The 26,442-nt window shown below is 47.5% G+C and overlaps 1 protein-coding gene across 2 annotated transcripts in view; it reads right to left on the bottom strand.

The window, feature by feature from the left end:
- The window catches only part of SAMD11 (sterile alpha motif domain containing 11), a 200,034-nt gene that overhangs the window by 125,367 nt on the left and 48,225 nt on the right, over positions 1–26,442 (bottom strand). For both annotated transcript variants that reach the window (XM_038166518.2, XM_072026846.1), the window contains exons 7-10: positions 26,187–26,272; positions 24,806–24,892; positions 21,563–21,670; positions 631–724 (exon numbers count right to left, since the gene is read on the bottom strand). The gene's annotated coding sequence lies outside the window, so the exon portion shown is untranslated. The remainder of the gene's footprint in view (positions 1–630; positions 725–21,562; positions 21,671–24,805; positions 24,893–26,186; positions 26,273–26,442) is intronic.

Raw genomic sequence — 26,442 nt, 5'->3', positions numbered from 1 at the left:
TGAAAACAGAGGCCCTCAACAAAACACCGTGAGGACAGAAAACCCTAGAGGAGGGAGTCCAAAGTACTTTGTTTCCTCAGATGACTGCTGCTGAATTGTTACGGGGGCAAGGCTGGAATGCTGAGGAGCAGAGCCAGAGCTGGCGGCAGCTGCCACGCCACAGAACAGCACTTGGAGGGATGCAATTGCCAAAACTGCACTTTTGTCCAAAGCTTTGCTGTTTCAGAGCACCAGAACTACCAGCGGAGCTACCTGGAGGCACTGCCTGCCTGCCCAGCGTGCAGCTGCAGTGAGGTGCAGGTGCCTGGAACAGGTTAAGAGCAAGAGCTCTTCAGGTTCTAGGGGTGGTCTCAGCCTGCTAACACTCCAAGGACACTGAAAAGCCCAGGAAACTCTTTAAATGAGCCACTCCTACAACGGACTCTCCCTGAAAGTTGGGAGAAGGTCTCCACATTTTGAGGAATAGAGAACTTCAGCTGCTCTTTGTCTTTAGGGAGAATTCTTCTTAGCAGCAACAAGCCCTCAGTGAAGCCACACAGAGGACAGGACACATTGCCTCTAGACCAACAGCTCAGCTTCAGCACGGGTTGGCAGAGCCTTGTGTACTGATGGTGCACGGTACTGACTTACCTGCTTCAAGCAGAGCGGGTTCTGACGGGCAGGATGCAAAGGATGACGGAGGTAGCTCTGTCCTGGGAAGGCTGTGATGCTGTCCGCTAGACCCCTTTGGGAGATGAAGACAAAAGATGGGTTCAGCACAGTGCAAGAGTACGAAATGGTGATTTTCAACATGTGTATTATCTGGTGGAATAACGCATATGGCAGGGGAGCATTGAAAAGGTGATGTCTGTGTAATGAAACACTGAGCATGAATGAGCCTTGTGTGAGCTACTGGAGAAGTCCATCACAGGGCTTTCTTCTACAGTGATCTATCAAGAGAAAACACACATGCAAACCTGTTCCAGCAGCATTTTGGGGGACACATTTGTATTGAGGAGAACAGGAGCTGGCCACAGCACTTGCACAGGGGCCTGCTGCACCACCCTGAACACGCTCAGCGCCCAGCAGGATTTCCCTCTTGTAATCTTCCTTCACACAGGGAAATTCTTCTGCATGACTGCCCCCAGCCTGATAGCAGCACAGCGAAGTCTCCCTGCACATCCAGCTTCCCACCGACTCAAACAAAATTCAAATCCCTCATTCTCTGCTGAATCCGAATAAAACACTGTATGCAAAGGAGGGGAAATTAGATTTATTCAAGGCTGTCCATTTAAGTAAAAGGAGAAAAAGAGATAAGAAAAGAGGAAGGAATTCTATAAAGTTGGTACGAGTGCTCTCCTGCTCCCAGAAAACACAGAGAATCATGACCGAAATTGTGTGTCTGGATGCCACGGCACAAACTCTTCCATTTTTCTACCATTTCTCCATGATGGCAGAAGCAAACACCCCTTAATTCACAATTTTCCACATTCGATGTTTATGTCCAACATTAATGTTATTTAAACATCACCTTATTTTTTTTTTTCCTCTCTCTCTTGTGAATTCCATGCTGGGTTTCTGATTTTCCCCCATTTTTTTTAAAGAATAGTTTATTAAGAAAAGCTGACTGCACCTCCGCTCTGTCTGCTGGAACAGCGCTGACAAATAAAAAACCCACCTCGCAGGAGACAGTTTTATTCTGTTGATCGGAAGTCTGCCAGCCCAATTTATGATTGGACATAAGATCTCCAAATCTGGATTTATGTGTTGCAGTATAACGACAGGTCAATGAGATTAAAAGTATGTTCATGAGAGAGCTGTAAGGCAATTTGAGTTTCATGGTTCTGTGGTGATTGGGCATTCAGTCTAAGAAAACCTGCATTAATAAAACACTCGCAGTCCCCGGGAACAATCTGCACATTATTCATTATTGCAGCCCGGCTGTGGTCACCTTCACCAACACCCCCTCGCCAATATAAAAAAAAAAGGGAGAGGGAGAGAGAGCAGCTCCCCCCCTCCTCCCCATTCAGATGAAGCCATCAGGGAGATAGCGCCGTTGATAACGAATGGGCTGGATTAACAATAGAAACACTTTTCTTCCTTATCATATGGCTCACACAATCCAAAGGGGAAGGGGGGAATGGGAGGGGAGAGGAATGTCTAAGCAGCACCGTAATTAGAAGTCTGTACAGATGGCTGTGCCCCGCCAACTGAAAAATGCACGGGCCTAACGCGGGCCGGAGCCTCCGACGGCATATGGAGCAACTCCCTCGCCTTCAAGGGACGCTTACGGAAGAAACCTCACCCTAAAACCTTATATATTGGGCTTAAATGAGGCCCAGCTTGGTCAGGCCGCTGTGGGTGATGTGAATCAGAAGAAATCCGCCTTGGCTGGAGAGCTGGGCCCCATGGCTGGGCTTGGGTCCGGGGCCAAAAAGCCCCGCGGGGCGGCACTGGGGTCGGGGCGGCAGGGCAGGGACGCAGCGAGTCCTGCAAACATCGGGTTCGGGTTGAGATATCCCCCGGGGTTGGAACCCCGCCCGAGATACAGGTTCGGTGTGTTATCGAGATAACTTTCAAGTGAAGCTTAGATCTCGATCCAAAGCTACCTGTGGGCTCCAAGTTGTTTGCTTCTACCGCTCCGGTTCGCGCTGCGCCTCCTGCAAATAGCGACTAGCTCGAGCCCAGCTCACATTCCTCAGCTCGCTTTGGCATCACACCCAAGCTCCTTACTCCTCCCGCAGGAACACTGCGCCCCCTCCTTCGGGAGACACAAAAAGGGAGCCTGCAGCCGATCCAAAAGCCATCATCTCTCCTCTTTAAGAGGTTTCGTCTTCCGTCGGTGCCTCTTTTCCTCATTACCATCATGTAAAGATTTTAATTCAAGAAAGATCACAGGATGTAATCACTTGCTGGTGGGGAAAACATTCCACGCTTTGTTTCCATATGGACTCTGTCTAAATAAACCCAGCTCCTTGTGCTCCTTTCACCAGGCAAGTCCAAGGCCCAAAGTCTTGATTTCAGGAGGACGGAGGACCCCCAACCCTGGTGGATTTTGGCAATTGCTGTTGGTGCCCAGCACTGCTGAACGTTAAGCACTACTGCTGAAAACCTAGAGCAGGAGCATATGGAGCACAACACAAACAGCCCGAAGGACGGAGCGAGGATGTGAAGAAAGCAGCCTGAAAAGGGACAGGGCCAAGAGACGACGCAGAGCTGTTATTTTCCCCTACGTTTCCATACACTGCTGTTGGACTCCCCCGGTCACCACGCGATGCGCTCCCAAGCCAGGGATCCCTACAAAGCTGCTTAGTGCCGAAGGGGCCAGCAAACATCTGTCGGGTAAGCCCATTTCTGATAGGCAATGAGATAGCGAGGCGTTTCTGTTTCGCCGTTTAATCTGTTCTGTTGTCAGGCATGGCGCCGGGCCAGGAAAAGTTCCCATTGCCTCAGCTTCAGGGGTGGACTGGCTTCAGAATTTATACAAATAAAAGGAGAAACGAAAAGCGCCGGCAGCACCAATCTGATTACAGAGTCATTTATTTTCTGGTCGTTAATAATTTGTGCAATAAAAGATTGCGTGCCTTTCTGAGTTAGTAGGAGTTATTGGCACAAATTTCCCTCCACACTGGTGTGAGTCTGTGCTTGGAACATAAATTATTAGTTTCTTATCACACTCCTCCTCATTTTTCATGCTGCCACGGCTAGATCGCCAGAAGCCAACCCCTCAGTCTCAGTCTTATTTTATGCTGCACGAGAAAGGCAGCAGAGGTGGTTATTCCATCTTTAATTACACAAACTCACTCTGGTATTGCCTCTCCTCCCAGCCCCCCTCTGCACCTGGATACTGGAGGTGTGCACACTGCATCGTGTCTGTGCGTATGCCATGGTCTGCCGAGATACCCACTTCTGCCACTCGCCAGCTCCATTTCTAATGAAAGTACTGTTTTTTGACAACACCCAGAGCAAGGAAACGCCAGGCTTGCACCACCTTACCAGCATCTGTCAGGTATCTGGCTGGAATACCTGCAAGAAAGTCGCGTGTGTAACCACCCTGCTACCCCTGGGCTTGCTCGGTGCAGAGATGGTGAGGATAAAAGGAATGGAAGTGATGCCAGCCTTGAAAGGACAGGAGGAAAGTACTGGCACAGCTTTGGGTCCTGTGCATGATGGCTGTATCTCCAGCTGCAGGCTAGGCAGTTGTCTTGGATGTAGCTGAGGAAACATCAAAACATCCTTCTCATTTCTCAGATGCAGCGATGAAATGCTCTATGTTAATTGTTTTGCTCAGCGCAGCAGCTCACTTGCAAACCACACCAAAACTCTTGGACCTTTCCATATGTCAACCTCATGGTCTTCTCCATTCGACGGGTCCCTTTCAGTCCTGTCAGGAACGTTTGCACCAACATCTGCACAACTTCAAAAGAAGTGCTGACAGAGCCAGACGACGGAGCATGTCTGGCATCTACAACCCTACTTGCCAAGGGCTGCGCACACCAGAGCTCCTACAGACAAGGAGGACACGCTTGCAGTGCCAAATCCCTGCTGCATCAATCGGATCGTGGGAGGCAGGAGTGACCACACGCACTGGAGGTGTCTGGTACAAAGCACACACGTGCAACAAGAGCTGCAATTCGGCTTTACAGCGTTTCCTCCTGCTGCTAGGGCTAAGCTCAAGCCGCCCTGTGGAGGCCTGGTGGTGCCCATCGATAACAGAATGATGTGACGTGCTTAGGGCACCCCTGTGTGCACACCTGTGTTACAAGGAACACGCGTTCCCCCATTGCAAGAGGATTTATACCGGGGCCTTGGGCAGGCGTAGCACACACTTAAGGGTGCGTTGTCAATTCGAGAGTGATTGACAGCCCGGTGCTTGGCACGTCTCAGGTGATTATACTGCATTGGTGACTCACTGATCATTTCACAACGATGTTTATGTCTACAGGGTAACATCCAACACGTCCACAGTTCACGCCGAGCTCCAAACCTCCACCCTGAATTCCTGCGATTTGCCGAAGCGCCGTCAGCAGGGCTCTGTGCCACTGGGTCAATCGCTGTCCAGAGCAGCCTTTCCTCCACGGCACAGCCAGGATCTCACCTGCCACCAGCGCGTAACAGAGCTGCAGAGGAGCACGCCATCCTCACCGAGCACAGCAGGATGCCCACTGCATGGTAGTTTGGGAACCCCGTGCTCTGCAGGATGTCCTGCAGACCGCTATCAAACTGAGGTGCTGCTGACACCGAACCCCAGCCCACCAGCGTTATCTCACCAAGTACTGGGTTAGAAAACTCCTGCTCAGCCCCAGCCAGGGTAGGTGAGCCTGTCTTGAATATGTTAACAGGGGAGGGACTAGAGCTGCAGTCAGTTGCAGCTGTAATACAGGTATTTAAAACAAACAAACAAAGGAGAACGTAAACAACAGGATTGCATGTTTTATCACTTACCAGATCTGTCCCTAAAACAATTCTACATCAGGGAGACCAGCATCACAGAACCCCTTCAGAACAAAGATTTATAGATCCCGGCAGCAACCTCTCAGGTCTATCACAAAAAACACACTAACGGACATAAAATATCATTTTTACATCAGCAAAAGCAATAATTTTGTACTATGTCCATTTTCCTGGTTACCGGACACAAATCCTGGGCTTTTCCCCGATTCTCTCCCCACCAGACTCACATACCCCATCACTGCTCTGCTTTGTCTCCTAGCTCCCAGTTTGTGTTTCCCAGTTTAAAGCTGCAGACTAGGCTAGAAAATCCATCTAGTTCTTTTGAAATCAAAGATTGAGATGATGACTGGCGGCAGGTACTGGGGAAATGAGAGAGCAGAAGGTTACCTGGCTGCAAAAAGACCCAGAAACAGGGATGAAAGGGAGATACTGGGTTCAAAGCAGGATCAGCCAAAGGGCACCTGAAATGAAGGCTTCTGATTCACTGCATTTAGAAGAAAGGGCAACTATCCCTTCAGGACCTGGGGAACCAAAATCCTGAGGAATTTATTTAAGTTCTTGGGTCAGGAATAGTCCTATCCCTGGAAAAAAGAATACTGGAAGCACTTCATGGAAGTCTCAGGCTTTGACCAGGCCCCCAGACTCTCTGCCTTGTCTGGTCCAACAGAAGGCAGTCCCCGAATGCTCCAACAAGCACATTGCGCTCCTTGTGTGACCAAAGTGGTTTTCAGATATTTACTGCTCCTTTTTCCACCTCCCAGGAGAACTCCCTTTATCGCAACCTTTTCCAAATCCGTTTTGCTGCCATCAACACCTGCAGAAACCATGCTTTCCGTAAAAGACTTTGGCAGCCTGCCGCAGGCAGGACTTATCAGAGCACAGCCTCGTGGAGGACCCACACCTGGTGACATTTCCACGCTCCCCAATTCCCTGGTCACATCCCTCACCGCACTGGCTGGCTGCCTTCTGCCTCCCATGCCAAAGATGAAACCAAACTGCAGGAGCGTGTAAAGTTTCTGGTGACGCAATGACAAGATGTTGAGAGGAGGTTACAAAGGAACCTTTCCAGCAAAGTTTCCCTGGGTTTCAATACAGCGGAGAGATACCTCAAGCGGTATCTGACTTCAGCACCCAGTTACAAGTTAAAACCAGGCTGACAGTTCCTCAGCTGAGCAGCCCGGTTGCGAGCCATGCTCTAGCGAGTCACTGCATCGTTTGCGTAAACTTCACCAGCTTAATCTGAGTAATAACAGAGAAATGCCCCCTGGAAGGCTAAATGCTATCAGCGTAGGTCCAGCCAGGAAGATAAATTGAGCAGGGCGCGTGGCTGAGACCCTTGAAAAGAAACAGCTCACTTCCTATTTCCACATCTTGGAATCCCAGTGCTAGAGCAACACTGGCAGGAGTTCCTCGGTCACCCTCTTCCTAAGAGGTCAGCCCTTCAAGCAGCTGTCCTTCTCCAGATCCCTTTCTCTTCTTGTTTTTTTTTTTTTTTTTTTTTTTTTTCCAGCAAGCCTTTCATTTCATAGAATCATAGAATCATAGAATATCCTGAGTTGGAAGGGACCCTTAAGGATCATCAAGTCCAACTCTTATTTCATGGCGATTCTTTGCACAGCCATAGCAGCCAGCACCCGAAGCTCGCAACACACTTGGCAAACATTCCTTTCACAGCTTCCCGGTAGCACCAGTGGCTGCCAGGGAATCACCAAACATGGGCAAATATTAGTTCAATTCCTGATGTGGCAGCAAAGCTAAATAAACCACACTTCAGAAGCAGCATCCCCAAGTACTAAGAACTGCATGCAAACAGCTTGCTGTTCAATATTCCTGAATATTTCAATACTTAGTTGAATTTCCACATCAATTTCCTCTGAGTATATCTATTCTTTGCTTTGCTTCAGACCCAATGGATATTTACTGCCTTACAGTTCTGTGCAAAAAGACTCAGAGATATCAACGTATTACCCTGGGCTCATCTGTGGAAAAAATGAGGCACAGAGCAAGCATTTGGCGTTTCAGCATCAGGAGCCAGGAAGAGCAGACAACTCTTTCCCTGTACGCAGGCAGTTCCACATCACCAGGCTGCTAAAACGGACAGCACGTGTTGCTACCTTGTAAGCACACAATAATTAAGTTTATTCCTTATATCCAATACTACTCAACTTCAGTATTTTTGGAAGGGAACTCTTTTCTCCATTTCTCCCACCCCTCCCAGTTTGAGCTCTCTACATATCTCCCGAAAAATCTGCCATTGTGCACGCTCAGGCTGTACTGCACTTAATGAGGCACTTCAGGTTCAATGAGGTCCTTCATCTTTTCAGTTCTAGCTTTGTGCCTCTCCCTTCCAGGCATCTGAGCTGGCTCCTGCAGGATCTTCATTATGGGACTTATTTCTCCCTAAGTTACAGCTCCCTGGTTCCCTCCGCCCTGCCCGAGGCGGTGGCAGAGGGGTGAGGACCCGGCCGCTGTTCCCAGATCCGTCACCAAGCTGCTGTGACCTTGCCAACGAGCTGGCACTTCTCAAACATGGGTGCCTCAACGTTGGCACCTAACACAACCTGATTCACCAAGGTGATAAGCATCCGCAGCTCTTATTAAAATAGAGCAATAATTATGACAGCATCCGAAGTCTTGTACTTCTCTCTCCCCTTCCACGTTTCATTAATCCCAAACCCGCGTCTCCCCCTTACGTTAACAGCCAAAGCTGATGCAAGCTTTATCTCCCAACCCAGTACAACCCATTCTCCCAGCAGCTGAACTCAACTGGCAACAAAACCTCCACGTGTGTGCCTGAAAAGGCCAAACACGACCCGCAGCTGCTGATACCCTCCTGGTGCACATGGACCCACCACCCTGCAATCCCTTCACCGTACGATGCCACAGGAGGACAGAAACCATTGCAATTTTCCTCCTGGGCTCCACAGCACTTTGAGCACGCTCTGCACTGCAGCCAGCAAGGCTCCTACACCACGTTTGGTCCAGGGGCGACTGCATCTATCTAAGAGAACATACCGGGCTGCTTCTCACTGCTCTCGCAATGTGAAGGATAAAAACTAAACCTTCCGAGGAAATCCTTTACATGCAGGTCCACGCAGCTGTAAGCCCCTCATAAAAGGCTTTCTCCTAATCGGTTTGGTTGCAAAAAGGAAAAAAAAAATGTACCAAAAAACATGCCATAGACGTGTATCGCATCAAGGCGTGTGCTTGGCAGTGTGCATGAAGGCACAGGGGGACAGAACTTCATTAAACTGAGTATGGACAGCATCGGGGGGACCTGGTGAACAATCTGCATCTGGGAATTGGGCACTGCTGGGGACAGAGGCTTTCCCCAGCCCTGCCATCACTGGGAGCAGCTCATACTGATGGGGACAGGGACAGGAATGGGGACAGGGACGAGAATGGGAATGGGAACAGAGACAGTGAAGGGGATCGGAAGGGGAACAGAGACAGGGTCAAGGAAGGAAAAAGGGACGGGGATAGGAACAGGGACGGGGATAGGAACAGGGACGTGGTCAGGGACAGGGAAGGGGATGAGGGATCTTCTCCCCATCCCCATCCCCTCCACCCCCCGTACCCGCAGCTCCCACCCCCCAGCCCCGGCGGCCTCCCCCAGCCGCGGCTCGGAGCCTCCGGCATCCGCGGGGCGGGGGCGGGAGGAAACCGAGATTAAAAAACCACAAAAAACCCCAAACCCCACGCAAGGCCGGGGCCGAGCGGTGCCCTGGGAGCCCTGCCCGGGGCCGGCCCCAGCTGGCGCCGCCAGGTCCCAATTAACCGGGCGGCCCCGGCCGCTGCCTCCCCCGGGGCGCTGCGGCTCGGCACGGCTCGGCTCGGCTCGGCACGCCCCGCAGCCGCCTACGCGCTCCCCGGGCGGCCGGGGGATGAGGGTTTTTTTTGTTTTCTTTCTTTTTTATATTTTCTTTTTTTTTTTTTCCAGCAGGGCTGATAGCACAGGAACGCGGAGGCGCGGCCGCACGCAGCCAGGCAGCCGCGCAGCCACGGCTCCCGGGGGGTCCCCGCCTTGGTGGGGGGGTAACGATGAGCTCCGGGGGGCCACAGCCTCGGTGCTAGGAGAGCCACAGCACAGCTGACCTGCTGCAGTGCTCAGCAGCAATCCCCTAAAAGAGCAAAATTAAAAACCAGAAGCTGCGTGTGCACATACAGCCGGCACCGGCACACCGAAAATAGGCAACCATGCCTTCTGTGCGTGCCAACCCAAAAGCCAGGGCAACACCAGCAGCCGTGCCACCCCAAAGTGCCCACCGAGGGATGCTTGCAGAGAAAAAACAGCAGCCGAGTGCCACACACCCTGGGCTCCCTGCTTGAGCCATCAAAACGTGCTGCAGAGGGTTTGTGCGGTGCTCGCGATGTGCCAGCGCACACCGGTGCGCCGTTCCTGGCCTTTCACACAGCCACAGCGGTGCTTTTCTGAACGTTTTAGCAATGAACGGCTTCCATGCTGAGGTCTTTGTGTCTGTTTTGACCCTTGGACACTGGTGTTAGCCAGGAAAAGTCTAAGTTACCAAGTGCCATGCTCCAGAAGAGGTGGTCTCCAAGCAGCAGTGGTGCGAGGAAGAGGCGAAGTCGCGCTCCCGGCCCCATCCCCTCGAGCTGTGTCTGCCAGAAAATTCTCCACACCTAGCGAGACTTTCCACGGAGGCAGGCCTCGGCTCTAAGCGAATCATTTCGAGATTCAATTTTCCCCCAGTCTGTCCTACAAAAGCATGTTCTCAGCTGTAAATTACAGCCATTCGTCCCAGTCCTCGCCGCCAGCATCCAAAAGCTTTGCAGCACCAGACACAGCGCAGCACAGCTCCAACTCCTCGCATCCCCTGCCCGTCTCCTTCTCAGCACGATGGATATTTAAGAGAAAGAGGCCTACAGGAGAAGAAACTGGGATGAGCACGTCATTCTCCTGCTCCCTCACACGGAGCTGCATTTAGTTCCTGGGAGAGTGAGGAAGACGATGCAAGTTGTTTCCCCGCGTTTCTTTTTCCTTCTGTCAGCATTTCCCTTAACCAGAAGATCTGACACAACCCCACATCAGGCAGCTACTTTAAAAACTGCATTAGGACCAGGACCGCATTTTAATCACCACCATGCCTGACCCAACAGGTCTCGGAGGAGATGTCCTCCGTCTGGCCTTATTTTCAAACACTAAACCCACCAAAGCTTCCTATGTAAGATGAAGGGCTTTTTGTATTTCAACGAGACAGTTAAAAATCTCACTCATTTATCATCGTGGTCCCACTTCCCATTTTGCCTTCCTGGAAATCATTTTGGAATGGGAGAGACAGAATGTAGCTGAAGCCATGACATTTCAGTGAAATGCCAACACTTCTCACTGCTAAATGGTGATGCTTTGCCCCATCTCATCAAGTCACAGCGAGGACTTTTTTTTCCTCTCTTGAGATTGGCATTGCTGAGAAAATTAAACATAGCGATCTCTACAAATTACCGACAAGACTCAGCCTAATACCTATCCAAAAATGGGGTAAAACTTGCCATAGTTACCAAAGACCCTTTCTACTTGATACCGCATGGCTTGAGGAAAGTAGCAGTGTGCCACCAGCGATGTTCAGCTCTAGCACGGAGGGACGAGACACCTACAGGAGCAGGGCTGTGTCCTCTTAACTACAGGAGGGCCCTTGACTGCCGTGTCCTTGTTCTGCAGAGCACAGGAACCAGCTGGTGTGGAAAGAGCTCTTACTGCTGCAATATTTAACCTTAACTCCAAATGCACAACCTGAGCTCAGACCGCTGCATGTCACCACTTCAGCGAAGACTTCAGAATAAAGCTAATTTTCAAAATCAGGTCCTTTCTGGAGGACAAAAGCCAGATACTTTACATAGATTTTTAGAGCTGCAGAGCCTTTCCACAGGCTCCCATTGCCTTCTACTGGGGTTACGAAGGTGTCTGGAGCAGGACCTGTAGGCTCTCCTTGTTTCCATGCCAACCACCACAAAAAAAACGGTTATTTCAGATACAGAATAGCTAATTTTCAAATGACAAAACTATCTGCCATTTAAATTATGTTTGCTGCTCCTAAGTGGCCAAGGGGGCCCTAATCCATATCATGGACTAAATGCCTGCAATATTTTATTACTAAAATTTAAGCTGTTTTGGAATAATGGAAACACGAGAAAAAGGCTTTGTGTTTATGCCTGCGGACCTGAGGCAGGCAAACTTTCCAGTAGAATCGGCGGTAATTTTACCTGAGTGCATCCCGGCGTAGGAACCTGTTGGCCAGGGACACGATGCTAGCCCTGCCAAAATAGGTGATGAAAAAAAATGGGAATGAGATAGTGGAGCATTTTAGTCATGCTGCTGCGCAAGCAGAAGCCAGGAAGGAGTCCTGACAACGCAGATCTGGCAAAAGTCTCGCCGACTTCAGTGAAAACCTTGCCTAAGGAGGGGTGGCAAATCTCACACCTCATCATGAAACTCACCTGCTCGCTACAAAGGGTCGCATCCGTCACATCGGAGCCGAGACTCCTCTCGGCACTGATAGCACGCTGTTAGCATGCTCCTGGGGCAAGAAGCTGGCCGGGAGAGGAAAATACAGAATGCTACAACAAACGGGCAGGATTCTGCTCCCCAGCCCATCCCACAACTTTTCCAGAGGTGTCCCTAACATGGCAGTGAAGTGTTCCCCCAAACTCAGCCCTGTGCTGCATACCAAGTGTGCTTGTGGCAAATCAGCCCTTATACCCGACCCTTCTCCTTGCTGAAACACTGAAAAGCAGAAGGTGAGAGCTAGGCTCATCTCTTACCTCTGCTATGGCCTTTTTTTCCAGCATACTGCTATCATATTTGGGAGAGAAGAATTTGACTTCATCAGAAAAGCTCTAAGAGAGCAACCCTTAAAAGGATGCAGCTCTACACCAGCGTGATGTGTGCTCTATCTTAGCACGGCGTAGAGAAATTATATGGCTTCAATTACAGGGGTATAGCCAGTGGAGTAAAACCCTCGAGTAAACAGGGTTCATTGCTGATCTAAAATGGAAATGAATTGTCTTAAAGGCATTTTTGTGGGCCCTCTGCAGACATGATTTTAACTAACACGTAGGCCATAGGTACAAAGAGCATTGCACTGCAGAAATTTCTGTTCGGGCCTTTGCATCGTTTGTTCTTTCTTTCAGGTAACAAAACCCTGAGAAATTGACTTTTTTTTTTTTTTTTAATTCCAGAAAAATGCAGGGATGCAGCTCCCACTGGGAGAAAAATGGCAGAGCTCAGAGCCCTCGTGAGCAATTGCTCACTGAGAAACTCTGCCAGAAATTGTAACTTGGGGGGGGGAAAGGGGGGTCAGAGGGGAGGCTGCAGAACAGAAAAGATCCAAGATGATGCAAGAAAGCAATCTTAAAAAAAAAAAAGAGAGATGGGAAGAAAAGAGTTGCTCCCCAGATGAGATTTGAATGCCAAGTTTCAGCAATTTTCAGTGCCACACTACAAACCCTTGAAAAACGAGATTTAAGGCTGCTTATCAATTAGATAGGCTACCCATTGTGCTCGTAAGTTTTACAGAATTGCAAATGCTTCTCACCCTCTCCTTCTCCTGGAGTCAGGGGCGGAAAAACAAGGAAAGTGCTGAGTTCCTTTCAGGGATGAGCTGCTCATTCTTGAGGCAGAAAGCCTGGAAGGCGCTACGTAGACCCTAAATAAAACGCCGGTGGCGGCCCCACGGATTTGTTCCTAGGGTTAGCGCTCCGCCTGACCCTTCCCCATTTATCATACCAGCGCGGTCACTCATGGTGAATGACACAGCACGACACCACGTGAATTATCTCTGACCTTCAGGAGGAGCAGCTCCTCCAGATCAGGTTGAGGTCAGGAGGAGGGCAGGAGGGAGAAGTTCGTCCACCAGGGCTGGGGAGCAGCAGAAAGCTTCATCCTGCGGGGCACAGCGGCGACGTGATCGGGGCATGGGCCTGTCTGCCCAGCCAGGTAACAGCTCTGTAATCTCAGCCATCGAGCCCAGGGGTGCTGCGTGAGGCAACGGTGGCTGTAGGATTGTGAGAAGCCCAGGTGAACTGCTTGGGGCAAGGCAGCTGCGGACATGGCCCGAATTCCTGAGCCCTGATCCGGGCTGATTGCACCACGGAAATCCCAACCAGGACGGGTGGCTGGGAACTGGTTGGCCACGATGCCAAGGAGCTAACGGGTCGTTGGCGTTTCCAGCAGTGGCACAGGTTATTGGGTGTTTATCATCTAAAAGTTCTGCTTTGCTTATCGTGGAGGGATGAAGACTTGCCCCTAGATCACTGCTCCAGGAGTCCAGCTTTCATCCTGCAGGTGGTGCTGGGTTCTCCCAAAGGAAGGCAACATCCTAGGGTTCATCCAATTTTGGGCCCCATCCTGAAATTCCTGCATTCAAAATTTAGACAGTTTTTTTCTGCATTGAATACCAGACCTTGCCTATACAGTATTATAAATATAAGCCGGGGAACAAATGTCCTTAAGTGCTTTTAGCCATAGAGAATGACTTCAAACAGTGTAGCTTTAGGCGTCTTTCACACACAGAAAACTGCATGGTGAAATATGTACAAATAAATCTCCTCCTTTCAGATGTTCCTTATCTCATTTAATGCCCAAAAGTTTTGGTATTATAGGCGTGCTTAATATGAAAGTAAATGAACCATGCCACAGAATTCTTTAATATCTCGAGTCTCGCAAACGCCTGTGGTTTACAAACAACTCCACCCAGATGAGACCAGAAAACTCAGTCAGCTAATCCCCGAGTACAATTACCCACAGCCCAACGCCGTCTGCAGGATCAGGGCCTAATGATTTAATCCAGCTAAGAATTACTAACGACTGATGCTCATGAACACAAAGGGGCCGTTCGTGTACCGAACTGCTAGGTGGATTGAGATTTGGAAATAAAATTGGGCGAGCGATTATTGTGTAATACCGATTAAAATTAAACAATGAATCTAACCATGTTTGAAGTTCAGGCAAAAGAATTTGCGATGTTCACATTACAAGTTTGGCTTTGGGATTTATGGAGTTATATTCTTCCCCAGAAATGTGTTACTGGGTCACAGGAGTGACTCTGTGGCACTGACGAAGCAAATCACAGGTCCCCTGGGTCCTGACCCCGTAAACACTGCCTGCTGTGCACTTTCACTGAGGCCAGGGTCTGTGGAACAGGGCTCCCAAAGAAAGTTGCTGATTGCCTTACAAGTTCGTGATGCAGGCTACCAGCAAAGCAGAAGTGCTGCACTCCTTTAACACAGTGAACTAATCACATATTTCAGGGCTTACATCTGTCCAGCGTTCATTCTCGGAAAACCCAAACTTAAAAGTTAATGCTGCCTTTTTTTTTTTATTGCCTTTCTCTTTAGAGGGGGTTATCTACTGCTCTCCAAACCACCACCTCTTCCCAAGTTATTCTTTCATACTTGTCTGAGACCACGGCATCAATAAAAACTGAAATGACACCGCTCTCAAGTCATTATCTCTAGGGAGATTCCCTTGTCACCAAGACTAGGCACAAAAAAGCAGAAAATCAAGGCTCCAGGAAAATGTAACATGGCAGTTTTTACCCAACATTTACCCAGAATGTTTACTAAAGTGGTGTCTAAGGGAAGGCACGTTATTCTGCATGGGGCACTGGGGAGCTTTACATCTCCTGCATCCCCCAAATCAACCAAACCACAGAGCTGGCAGTGAACTTCCAAATATTTCCATCATCCAGCTGCAGCCTGAGAGGGCGTGAGCGCTCCCCAGGATTTTAATTTTTACTCTATTTACACACAGAAAATGGAAGTAAAGGAGCCGCTCTACCTTTTTGGCAGGTGTTTCAGCTTTCTTTGCTGCACCCTGGCAATTAGTTTGCATTATTGCAAGTCGGCGTTGTAGGAAAAGCTCAGCTCCAGCTGCAGGTCTCTGCTGATGAGGGGTGGGGAGGGAAGCTAAAGGCGAACTCGGTGCTGGCAGCTGTTCCCCAAGGCCCTGTGCCTGGGGCTAGGCTCCACTCTAGTCTGGGCTGGATTCCCAGGGCACCATACGTGTGGAAGAGGAGTCTCAGAGATGGTGCCTCTGCCCTGCCCCCTGCACAGAAGCAGCAGGAAAAAGAAGTTCTTTGCATCCATCTTCTTCCCTGTGCACCTGTACGGGGTTAAGCATATTCAAACCCACTGTCTCCTAATGTATTATGCAAGGACGTGACCTTGCAGCTCGGGTACCATCATCAGCTGCTGTCCTAGGAGAATGTCTACATACTGATTCCCTACAGAAGAAGGCAGGCTATAGATGGGAGAGAGGAGAAAAAAAAAAAAAAAGAAACAAAAAAAAAGAAACACAAATTTACAGGAAAGAGATGAGCATGTAGATTCCTTACCAGTAATTCTATTAGAGATTATTAAATCTACTACCCCTAAATAAGGTTGTGTTTTTTTTTCTTTCTTTTTTTTTTTCAGTAGTCTATCCCTCTTTTGCCTGTTTCCTCTGGGCAGGCACCAGCACCAGGCTGCTTCATACATTATCTGAATCTATTTTCTTTTCAGCAAAGCAGACTCAAAAGTAGGCAAATCCCCAGCTTTCTGTTCTGTTGGCTACAAAGATCAGAGCACGAACCGATCGGGATGCAGGAATCAGGAAGAAGCCTTGTGTTTCCATATATATAGTAATAAACATCCAATTGGGTGCAGAATATGACAGGAGAGACTGTGAATTGGAGATACCACCAGAAAACAGGAGACAGGATTTATTATAGATTAAATCTGCAATCCTTTAGCACAGGAAAAGTCTCTGCCCTTTTTTTGATAGTGACATTGCCCATCGCCAGGCACCCGCGTGCCAAATAAAATCACACACAGACCAAGGCCTTCCCACTCCCCGTTAGTCTACCTTCTGAGTTCACCAAGCGTTTAGTTCTGGGTTTTCTGCACCCTTACATGCAGCTAGAAGTTCCCTCCCAAGTCAATGGGATTTTGTGTGAGAGCAATTGCCCCACAGCATCGCCCTCTTCTTCAGGTTCTGCTGTGGGAGAGGAAATTTGGACAGGTTGAGGGCAACATCATGCTCAACAACCAAGAGTTATCCACTACAACATCGCCAAGAGGTAATTCGGAGATCTGTTAGCTTCAATTTTGCCATCAGCCCTTCCACCAGGCAAACCAGTTCATGAGGAGACCACCAGTTACCCCATCCGTTGATGGGTATCAGATCAATTTAAGGCATGACTTTAAGCCACTGGAAAAGCTTGCCGGTTTTGAGCCAGAATTATTTTAGTTTATATCAGAATTTCAAATGGAACTGAAAAAGGCAGTTGGCACACACTCAGTTTCCAAATGGACTTTGTCTAATTCACTCAATCACTGACCCAGTCACAAGGGCAGAACAGTAGAGCATGTGCACAACTCAGCTGTTTCAGTGTAAAATGCAGGGGTTTAGCACAAACTATCAGCAAAAACCAGAGTCTCTCTGCCGACTGACACCAGATGATAGTTTATCATCTTTCCAATTCAAGATTTCTTCTCCTTCCATAATTATTCTTGTTAATGGTTACAGACACCTTTTCTCCTACGAAGCTGCATAGCGGGAATTAATGTCAAAAATCAAAAGTCACATCAGCTAAAAATCCTGCAGCGAGATCTCAGCCTAGAGCAAGAATGGCTAACCATTTATAGACCCACGCGCTCCAGCAATGTGCAGCTCAGCCCCTCGTACTCTTTGGATTTAGGGCTAATAGGAGCTGGAAACACAACCCAGCTAGACATTGTTTTCCTTTTCCCTAGTTGCAGTCTTATCCTCCTTTATACCAATTATTAGCAGTAAGCAAAAGCTTCACCTGACAGTCCATAAGATAAAGTACCCCACTATCCTGGGCATGCTTTTTGTTCCTTTTAACTGTATGTATTCGAAGGTATTTTAAAAAAAAAAAAAAAAAAGTATATAAAAAAAGAGGCAAAGTGCTATAAAGAGCATTATAAAGAGCTTCTGCTAGGCTCCTTTCTAGCTACCCGGGCATGGAGGTTGAACCTGGGAATCCTTTAGTCCCTAGCACTTGTTGAGGGACAAAAAAAAAAAGGTTTGTAAATTACATGCCATCTATCTGATACAGATGCTTCATCCTCTTTTTGCTACACCAACAGAAAAAGAAAACGGGAGTACATGGGAGTAGAGAGGAAACAAAAAGATGACTGCCCCATCTCCCTCTTTATTCCAGAATTTAATCAGCTGAGTGAAAGTCCTCCTCCTCCAAGGAAATGTAGTAGCTGAATGACATCTTCTTCCCCTCCTCAAGACAGGTGGCCTTGATTGTTCACACCAAAAGAGCAAGTAAGAAAATCTTCTAATCAATCAAACAAGATAAGAAAGGAGATGGTGAGTGACAGGAGGCTGGGTGCACAACCAGTCTGTGAAAACTGAACTGTACCTGGGACCTGTTCATTCACCTGGGATAGATTGTTCTTAGGATCCACAATCAAACTCTCCAGCTCTTTGCCGATATTCAGATTACTTCCCTATCCTTCTGCAGAGGTTCCATAAAATGTACAGTTCAAGACTGGTCTTGTATTTGGCATATACTTGATTTTATTGTCCTTTAATGCTTCTCCTACACTACTTTTCTCATTGCCTCATTTTCTGCAGGATGAAAATACCAACACAAATTTGCAGGAAAAAAAAAAAAAAAGTATTTTCTTAAATGAAATGGAATGGGTTCTGTCTCTCTGGCTATGTTCCTTCTGAGCAGCAGAGAGATCTCGCAGTTACCTAAGATAATGCGGTCACTGTTACGATGTTGTTTTTTTTTCCCCTCAGCTGCTATATTATTCTCAAAGAAAAACAATAGACTCTGTGCCTTTTTAACATTACAATAGGCATCAAATGGATGCCCTGGGAAGGCAAGTGGCTTGCAGAATGATTTTTTTACTAGAACTTAGTCCACACAAGCGAGAGATGGAGCAGCTCCGTCCTGCGGACAGATAAAAAATAGTCGACCTGCTTCCAGGCACCGCTGGGGTTGCCATGATGTGACCTGCTTTTTACATGCCTGAAGGTAGTTTTGAAGATGTCTTGTGATGCCACAGCAGTGCTTTTGTGGGCCTTCACAACATGAGATGGCTCACTGAATTTGGACAGAAAGCAAGTATAAAAATTACGACCTTTGAACGTGTAGCACGTGATGGCAGGAAGAAGGCTTTGACTCAGAACAGTCAACGTGTCAACTTACAGCTGGACAAGAGGACCACAGGTACCATGGAAATAGCAGCTGCCTGAAAAGGGATTCACTTGCTAATGGGTCTATCAAGGGTAATGCCTCGCCTCCTTTTGCACACACCATCCTGCCCACAACAAAGAATATAAACGGAACATTGCTGTACCTGTCACCGGAGGAGGGAGCGTGGAGCTGGGGACTCAGAACTGGGGTTAGATGTCAAGCTCCTCAAGGACATAGCAAGGATACGCCACCCCCGTCAGGGTGTAAGGGAGGAGGGAGGCGATGCAGGAGGAGAGGAAGGGGACAGGGAAGCAAATAAATAAGGGCAATGCACAATTTATGAAGACAAGAAGGTAGTAAGTGCTATTCACCCAGAGTGTAAATTGGTATTGATGTCACAACACAGCCCAGCCAAAAAATAATGATGATGATAATTTAGGGCTTGCACTATATCTCACTCAAGCCACAGTCCCATCCAACAGTAACTCCCACCCTGCCGCCTTCTTCCCCTTCTCTATTCATTGGTGTCCTCCTAAATCAAATCCACTCAATGTTGATTTGATTATGTTCCCTTATTTTATTTATCATCCATCGCTCACTCTTCCACTCTCCTTGCAAGTTCTCAGTGGGCATCTCCGTCATTTTCTGGTGCCTGGCAGCACTCGGAGGAACCAGGCTGTCTTCAAAGGAATTAGAATCCTTAGGCCAGCAAGGATTCATGCATCCTTCCCAGCCCTCATCTGTCATCCTTTAATCTCGCCTGTTTTATGCTCCAGATCCTGGCTACCCAGTCCTGACTTCCCAGGTTTATAGCCCTGACTTACTTCCCTCCTGTAACATTTTACTGCTTGGTTATCGGCCCTTAGGGGCCTCATTTACACAAGCGCTGTTTTCGCTATAGTTAAGACTAATTCACTGGGTTACAGTTTGCTCTTGCATCCTACATTCTGTTCAGCTCCCAGTCTCCTCTCTCCTGCAGGGAGGCAAAGGATTTTTCCCGTCTAATGGACAGGAGATTTATTTTCCTTTTTTTAATTATGGTTATTAATCCCCTTTTGGGTGTTTCGAAGCCTGAATAAAATTCTTCTCCTCTGTATGGTGTGATTCTGCCTGGTTCTCTTCGAAGCACACGTGCCCTCTGGGCTCTTCACAAGGTCTGTAGGACCTTGAGAAGGAGACTTCATCTGGGCTCTGCTCCCCTCACCCAGGTCAGTGGTACAGGCGAATGGCAGCCCACAGTCCTGGGAGGGCCTGGCCCCCTGTTTGCACCTCCAGCTGATAATAATCCCTTCCTAGAATACGTTGGTGTGTGTTTTACTCTCTTTTTTTCCTCTCCTCTTCTTCTTCTTCAATTTTCTCATTAGGTAAAGAAATACCTCTGTTGTCATTTACGTTTGTTTCTTCACCAGGCCGTTATATGGTTATTGTATGACCATTAGATTTCTACCTGTCTAACAGGCACACGTACAGATACAGATAAGCACGCACACAGGTACATACATGGTGGTGTGAGTGCATGGCTCATTTCAATAAATCTCCCTATCCCAGGCTCATTTTTCAGTGCTGCTTGCTTTCACAGCTCCAGCTGGGCCTGCAATTTATTTTGTTTATGGACCGATTTCATACAAAAGCAGAGCACAGTCAGTGCCCTTCTCTTACCCTGACTCAGCCAAAACCACAGAATAACCACAGAAAGGCAGAGGACACAGCCAGAAGCCACCTGGATCAGCCTACCTGTGCCCCAGGGCTGCACCTATCGTGCCTAAACCAGGCAAGACTGACGGCATGGTGGACACCAGCTCGATGTGATCCATGGAAGCTGCACAAGCCAGCGAACAACGTGTCCTGTCCGGAGCTGAATACCCAACATGAATTCAACTGCCTAAGCAAATCAAAGAGAAACTCTAAATTTAGAGACACATCGGAACCTCCCACATGCCAGGATCAAGAATCTGTTGAATTCTGTTTCAGATAATTATTTAGCATCAGCTTGATTCCAAACAGCACAATAACATTGTCAACTACATGAAAAATGCAACACGCATTTGTAAATAATGCTGTCCTTTGCTGTCCTCTCTTACTTTTACAGGATCAAAAGCTTATTGCCAACATTCTTCTTATTAGATTTCCCAACCTATTGTAAGAAATAAATAGATATTATCCCTGTTTTATTGATAGATAAACTGTGGCACTCAGAAATTAAATGAGTTGCCTAAGGTCATACAATGAACAGTTTAGGAACCAGATCAATGGAGCCATTCTTTTCTTCTAATTTCTGTGTTTCTGAACGGCAAACCCTCCGGGGATTTGGCACACACTTGCGAAGTGATTTTCCAAAACTACCAATATTGGCGTAACTCCATTCTTGTGGAAGCCAGGATGATGCCGTGCACAGAATTAGACCAGCTTATTATCTTAAGTGGCAACAAAGCTAGAGCAGCACCAACTGCAGTTCAAAAACTCACCCACACGCAGAATCAATAGATCTCCAGAGGAACTTCTGACTACTAAGGGGTTGTGCATAAATAATAATATTCCACAGCTGCAATTCTTTTTTTTTCTTAATTTTCTTTGAACCACTGTGTATCAATAAAGTCAGATGGAAAAAAAATAATCCCTTTTTAATAAACAGAGATGCACCTAAAGCACTACCTCACAACAGGCACATATATATCATGTTCCCGTGACTCGAGAAGTGTGTGATTACCTTCCCCAGAGCTTTCTCTCTTTCTCCTTATTCTCCTAATGCCCAGCATCCCCTCTCCCACCCTCAGAGATGTGCTCTGTGCTGCAAAGTTCACCCAATGGGGTTTGCTCACGTTCAGGTGAAAAAGCACTTCCTAGTAATCTCTTCTGTCACCCCATTTATTTGGAGGAAAGAAACCCCAATGTCCTAGCACTCCTGCTTCCAAAGAGAGAGTCTGAACCCCAAATGAGAAAGAAGTGTTGCGTACCTCGCTTCTGCTGATGATCCCAGTGACTGTCAGCAATATAGAGCAGCTTTGCTTTGCTCGTTTTTGGTGCTCCCAGCTGGGGTTTTCCTCTCCCTGTGTTCAGTGAACCTAGAAGAATAAAGGGAAAACCTAAATAAAAAGGTCCTCTTTGCAGGTAGTTGCTGAAGAGCAGTTACTAAATGGGAAGATGTACAGAGATCCTTCCCCCCTGCAAACTGCAAACAGTCACAATCTCATGGACTTTGAAAAGTTGTTGCTCTTGCTCCAGTCTCTATGTAGGAGCTGATGGGATGAATGAAAGTAGCAGGGCTTGTCCTGACAGGAGGGGGTGAAAGGAAGGAAAGGAGAATTGAGATCGAGGAGTTATTCCTTCCCAGAAACTCTTCTACCCTTCCCATACAAGGAAAATTCCCTCATCTCTGCACTAGCACACCACAGTACGGCAGTGGGCTGATGCAAGGGTTGCATTTTTCCAAAAAAAACATAGGCCCAAGGCAGGAGACTGCAGGGGCCAGAATTCAGGGTAGATCTGCTCCAAGACTCATCCATCTTAGTACCTTCTGTTCCCCCAATACTGTTGTGATCAAAAAAAGAAAATTAAAAAAAAAAATCTAAAAAAAAAACCAACAGCTTTTCCTTCATGATTATTGATAAATTCTGATAAACTCTCATCCAAAGGGCCTTGAAATTGGTATAATGATTTCTTCTGCAAGATGAAGGCCACTCCAAACTCTCTTCCAGAGGACCTAGATCTGGTGCTGCAGCCATGCCCTACTCTGACGGGCTCTCCCATCCTTCCATTCTCTAGTAACCAACAGCCCCGCAACCAAAATTTGGCCATTTTTCCCAGCAAGCCTGAGAAGTATTTATTCCCATTGCACAGGCTCCGAGGGGTTAAAAGCCACTTTGCCCAGGATCCATTCTGTGCAACCCTTAATTTCTAAAGCACTACATTTTAAGCCATAAACCCGTGTCATTATTTACTTTCTTGAAGATAACACGGAGCCAGCTTCTCCCTGTCTCTCTCTCTCTGTCTTTGCTGCCATCCTTTGTGACTGCTGCATGGCTCAGTAATTCCCAAGTCAGTGCATATGTGGAAAATTGCTGTCAAACAATGGCCCAGGAGAGGGAAGGAGGAAAGCTCCGTTCACCCCCAGACCGGGCTTGCTCTCAGCTCCCCCTTCCCCACACCCAGCCGCCTCGGTGGCCACCTTCCCTGCTTCCCTGCCTCGTTTTGTGTGCTGAACAGAAGTGGTCACGCTCCACATCCCTTTGGGGGAAAGGAAAGGGGGGTGGCGTGTGGCACAGGGACTGGGGAGGGGGTCACAGGGGAACAGAATGAACTTGTTCTCAGAGAAGCATGGCGTCCAGACTGGCAGGTTTCTTTTATCCTGTTTCAGTTCAGTAAAAGCCTCAATTAACTCCACATTAATTATTAAATCAGAACAATGCGTCTCTGGGTTCCAACAGCTAAATTCTGTTACTGCTGTTTCTTTGGGGAGCTTGGCTAGTTTTACAACTTAGGACATAAATATCTTTCTTCAAGGAGTTTCTGGGCTGTTGTTTTTATTTTCCTCTCTGCGGGTGCATTTTTAATCACAGTGTCTTATGCATGCATGGAGGGAGGCGTTTCTGGGCCTGTTGCACTTTGAAAACTTTCCATCTAAGACATACAGCTCTTACGGGCTCTGACAGGTGCTAGAAACACAACTGTGAGATTTCACCCCCAGAAAGGTGTCAAATGAAGGCTCTCCGCATAGCTCAAGAAGTTGGGAACACTTGCACAGCCCTTCTAGGAGGGGCTGCTCCCTTGTAAAATGGAGAGGTGGGCTTCCAGGTACACATTATTCATTCTCCTGTTGCTTCCCACCCTTCTCCATGGCTAGTCCTGGTAATTCCACCAGATAAGGCCAGCAAAATATTTGCCTTTTTCTTACCCCGTTGTTGCCAGATGCACACACTGGATATTCTTCTGTCCTCAGCTCTTCACTGATAGAGCAAAGCCAACCCTCCCTGTACCATCATTATCTCTTTTCCTGCCCCAGATATTTTGGTGACAAATGGCTTTCCTATAGAAAATGGTGTCCTGAAATACTGAAGGACACCTTGCTGGGAAGGTCCTCTCTCTGACTCCCACCCATGAAGCTCGAGGACTTCCCAAGGTACGAATAGCTCCAGTGCTGCAAAATGCTTTTATTTCTTATGTGAATTTAATGTCTTTGGGATAGAGCCAACTCGATAGAACTGAATGTAAAAGCTTTATAGGTATCAAACGGGTGCAGCAAGGCCTGGCAGAACATCTACACATTGTCTGAACTGGAGGAAAAAGACTCCAGGGGTCAGAGGACCTTCATTTCCTGAGCAGGGAAGTCTCCAGCTTTATGGATAAAGAGAGAAACGTCTCTCTCTCCTCCCATCCTTTTCTTCCTCTGGCAATTCTCTCCCTTTCTTTCCCCAGTTGAGAGCTTTTGCTACACTACTCATTGTGTGCAGAATGAAAGAAAGTGATTAGAAGCCCCTTGGGCCATATTCACAGCTGGAAGGAGGAGGAATGACTCCACAGGCTTCTCCCGCAGTTGTATGGGGCCCCCAATCTCTCAAGCACCTTTAGTGATGGAGAGGAGTGGCAGGGGAGAAGACAGCAAGGTCACCAGCAATGCTGCAGCACAGGGCAGAGAGCAGAAGGGAAGGGAGAGGAGATACTGGAAGGCAGAGATGAAGCAAGGAAAAAAGGTTCTGGGCTGATACCAGCTTTCCCCTTTACACTGCCCCTCCTCTGCCACCTTTTAGGCCAAAAGGAAGACAGATTAGGGTGCTCCCTGCTCCTTCCCTTCTCCCAGACAGGGTGAAGTCATTGGGCACAAGGTAAAGGTTTCAAACCTACATTGAGCTGAGCTATCTGTGATAAACTGATAAGAAGGGCAGGAAAAAACAGTGTTTGATCTGTACCGCCATGAGGATAGCTTTGGTGCTGGGCAATGAATGAAACTCCTCATTATAATAATAGAAAATTGGGGAACTCCGTGTGTTAAGAAATCAAAAAGTACAGAAAAAGACATAAAAAGATAAGTAAATTAAACAGTCAGCCAACTTTTCTGTCTCCCTTCACTGCTTAGATTTCTTTTTCTGCTCAGACTGTGGGAGATGGCACAACTTCATGCTTGACCTGCAATACCACTGACAACATGTGATTTGTTTTGCCTTTGTTGGAAAAGACTGCAATATTTGCTGTGGCAAACTTACTGTCTGTCAGCCCGTGTGTCCTTCAGAGATGCCATTGACCACAGCAATCCAGAGCTTTTGGCAGAAATTGTGAGGGGGAGGCAAAACCTAAAACAAATACATTTATATTAGATAAGTTGTTTCCACATCTTTCTAAAAACCAGAATGGGTTAGAACAGGGCCAGCAGTAAAGATTTTCTTGTAATCTCCCAAATGTTTCAAGATACTCTAGATGTCATTGCCTGCCTGCATGCATCATGCCTTGGCGTGAGCATTGGATTTCCAGCATGCTCAGAACCCTTCCAATCCTGCAGTTTTCAGGTGTTCAGACCTAAAACCTTGCAAGGCTGCTCTCTAGGAGCTGGGAACACAACCCTCTTGCTCAGAAGCAACCAAGCTCAGAGGCTGGACTAGGTGATCTTGGAGGTCTCTTCCAGCCTAGAGGATTCTGTGAATCTCTACAGCTGGATCTAAGTTTCTAGGAGTACCTGTCTCAAAGATATGCCTGAAAGACCATAGCCAGGGCTCTGGGTCACATTAAAAAAAGGCAAAAAAAAGAAAGCACACTGTGGGAAGTGTGAAGAGACTGTGTGAACAGTGTGGCACAACCAGCCACAAAAACGAGGCACTGGACAGAGCTGCAAGAAGCACCAATTCAATCCCTTTTTGCTACGTGCTCCCGTGCGTACCCCTGTGGCAAGTTCAATGCTGGCTGATAAAAATCAAGCTGTTCATCCCCTGCACTGCAGTTCTGCATTTGCAAAATCCACCTTTCAAAGAGTTTTTCAGATCTTGGATGAAAGCTGTTATTATGCCTTACAGATAATCAGGTAATCATTATTATTTATTACCAGGGGAGTTTCCGGAGAGTTGCATGAAAGCAGAACAGCAAGCATGACCTTACCTACTTACATCTCAATCTGATTCAATATACAAGCAGTCTTTATCACACACACCTTTTGCTACCTCAAAAGTTCCTCAGTATAGGGGCCTGGTTGTTCTGCAGGAAGTTTGCAGCACTTCAAAATGCCAAGGCATAAAATTCTTCAATAAAATATTATCAATAATCATTATCAATAATCATGAGAAATGCCAGCAAAGCTGCCTAAGGATAGCAAAACCCATACATGCTTGCCACTTTGGAAGGGAGTGTCAGGGGCAAGTGGAGAAGTCTCTCTAAAACATTTAGCTATGTCTTGTTTTAATGCCCACCTCCACTTGTATTTATGGAAGATGCATTTTATGGAGTTAAGTAACGCAAGCAAATTGAAGAAAAATTAAGGGCAAGGACAAAGAGGAATAAATATGCCTACTGAGGTTGGTCTGCTTGAGGGAAAGACCACACGTTCACCCTGGAAAGTGGAAAATGTCCAATATAGAGCCCCACGATCCTCCTGCTTACACTAGATTTATGTCAATGGAAATCCTCTGACACCAGTTGAATTGCTCTTCTGCACCAGCATGACAGCAGAATCAGGGCCAGGTTCTCTGCAGGGGGAGAAGAGAAAAGAAACAAGCTGAACGGTTTTCATTTGTATCTGTGCCTCACACTGTGCCCTATTTAAAGCAAGGCAGCACAGAACTGCTTCTCCCTTCTGTTAGCAGGGCCTAATAAGAGCAGTGAGAACTGTTCCCAGCTACATCCTTCATCCGAGCAT

This window comes from Anas platyrhynchos, chromosome 22, assembly GCF_047663525.1.
Source record: "Anas platyrhynchos isolate ZD024472 breed Pekin duck chromosome 22, IASCAAS_PekinDuck_T2T, whole genome shotgun sequence".
NCBI classification, from domain to species: Eukaryota; Metazoa; Chordata; class Aves; order Anseriformes; family Anatidae; genus Anas; species Anas platyrhynchos.
Note: the sequence above shows the minus strand (reverse complement) of the source record. Positions and strands in the feature narration are given on the sequence as shown.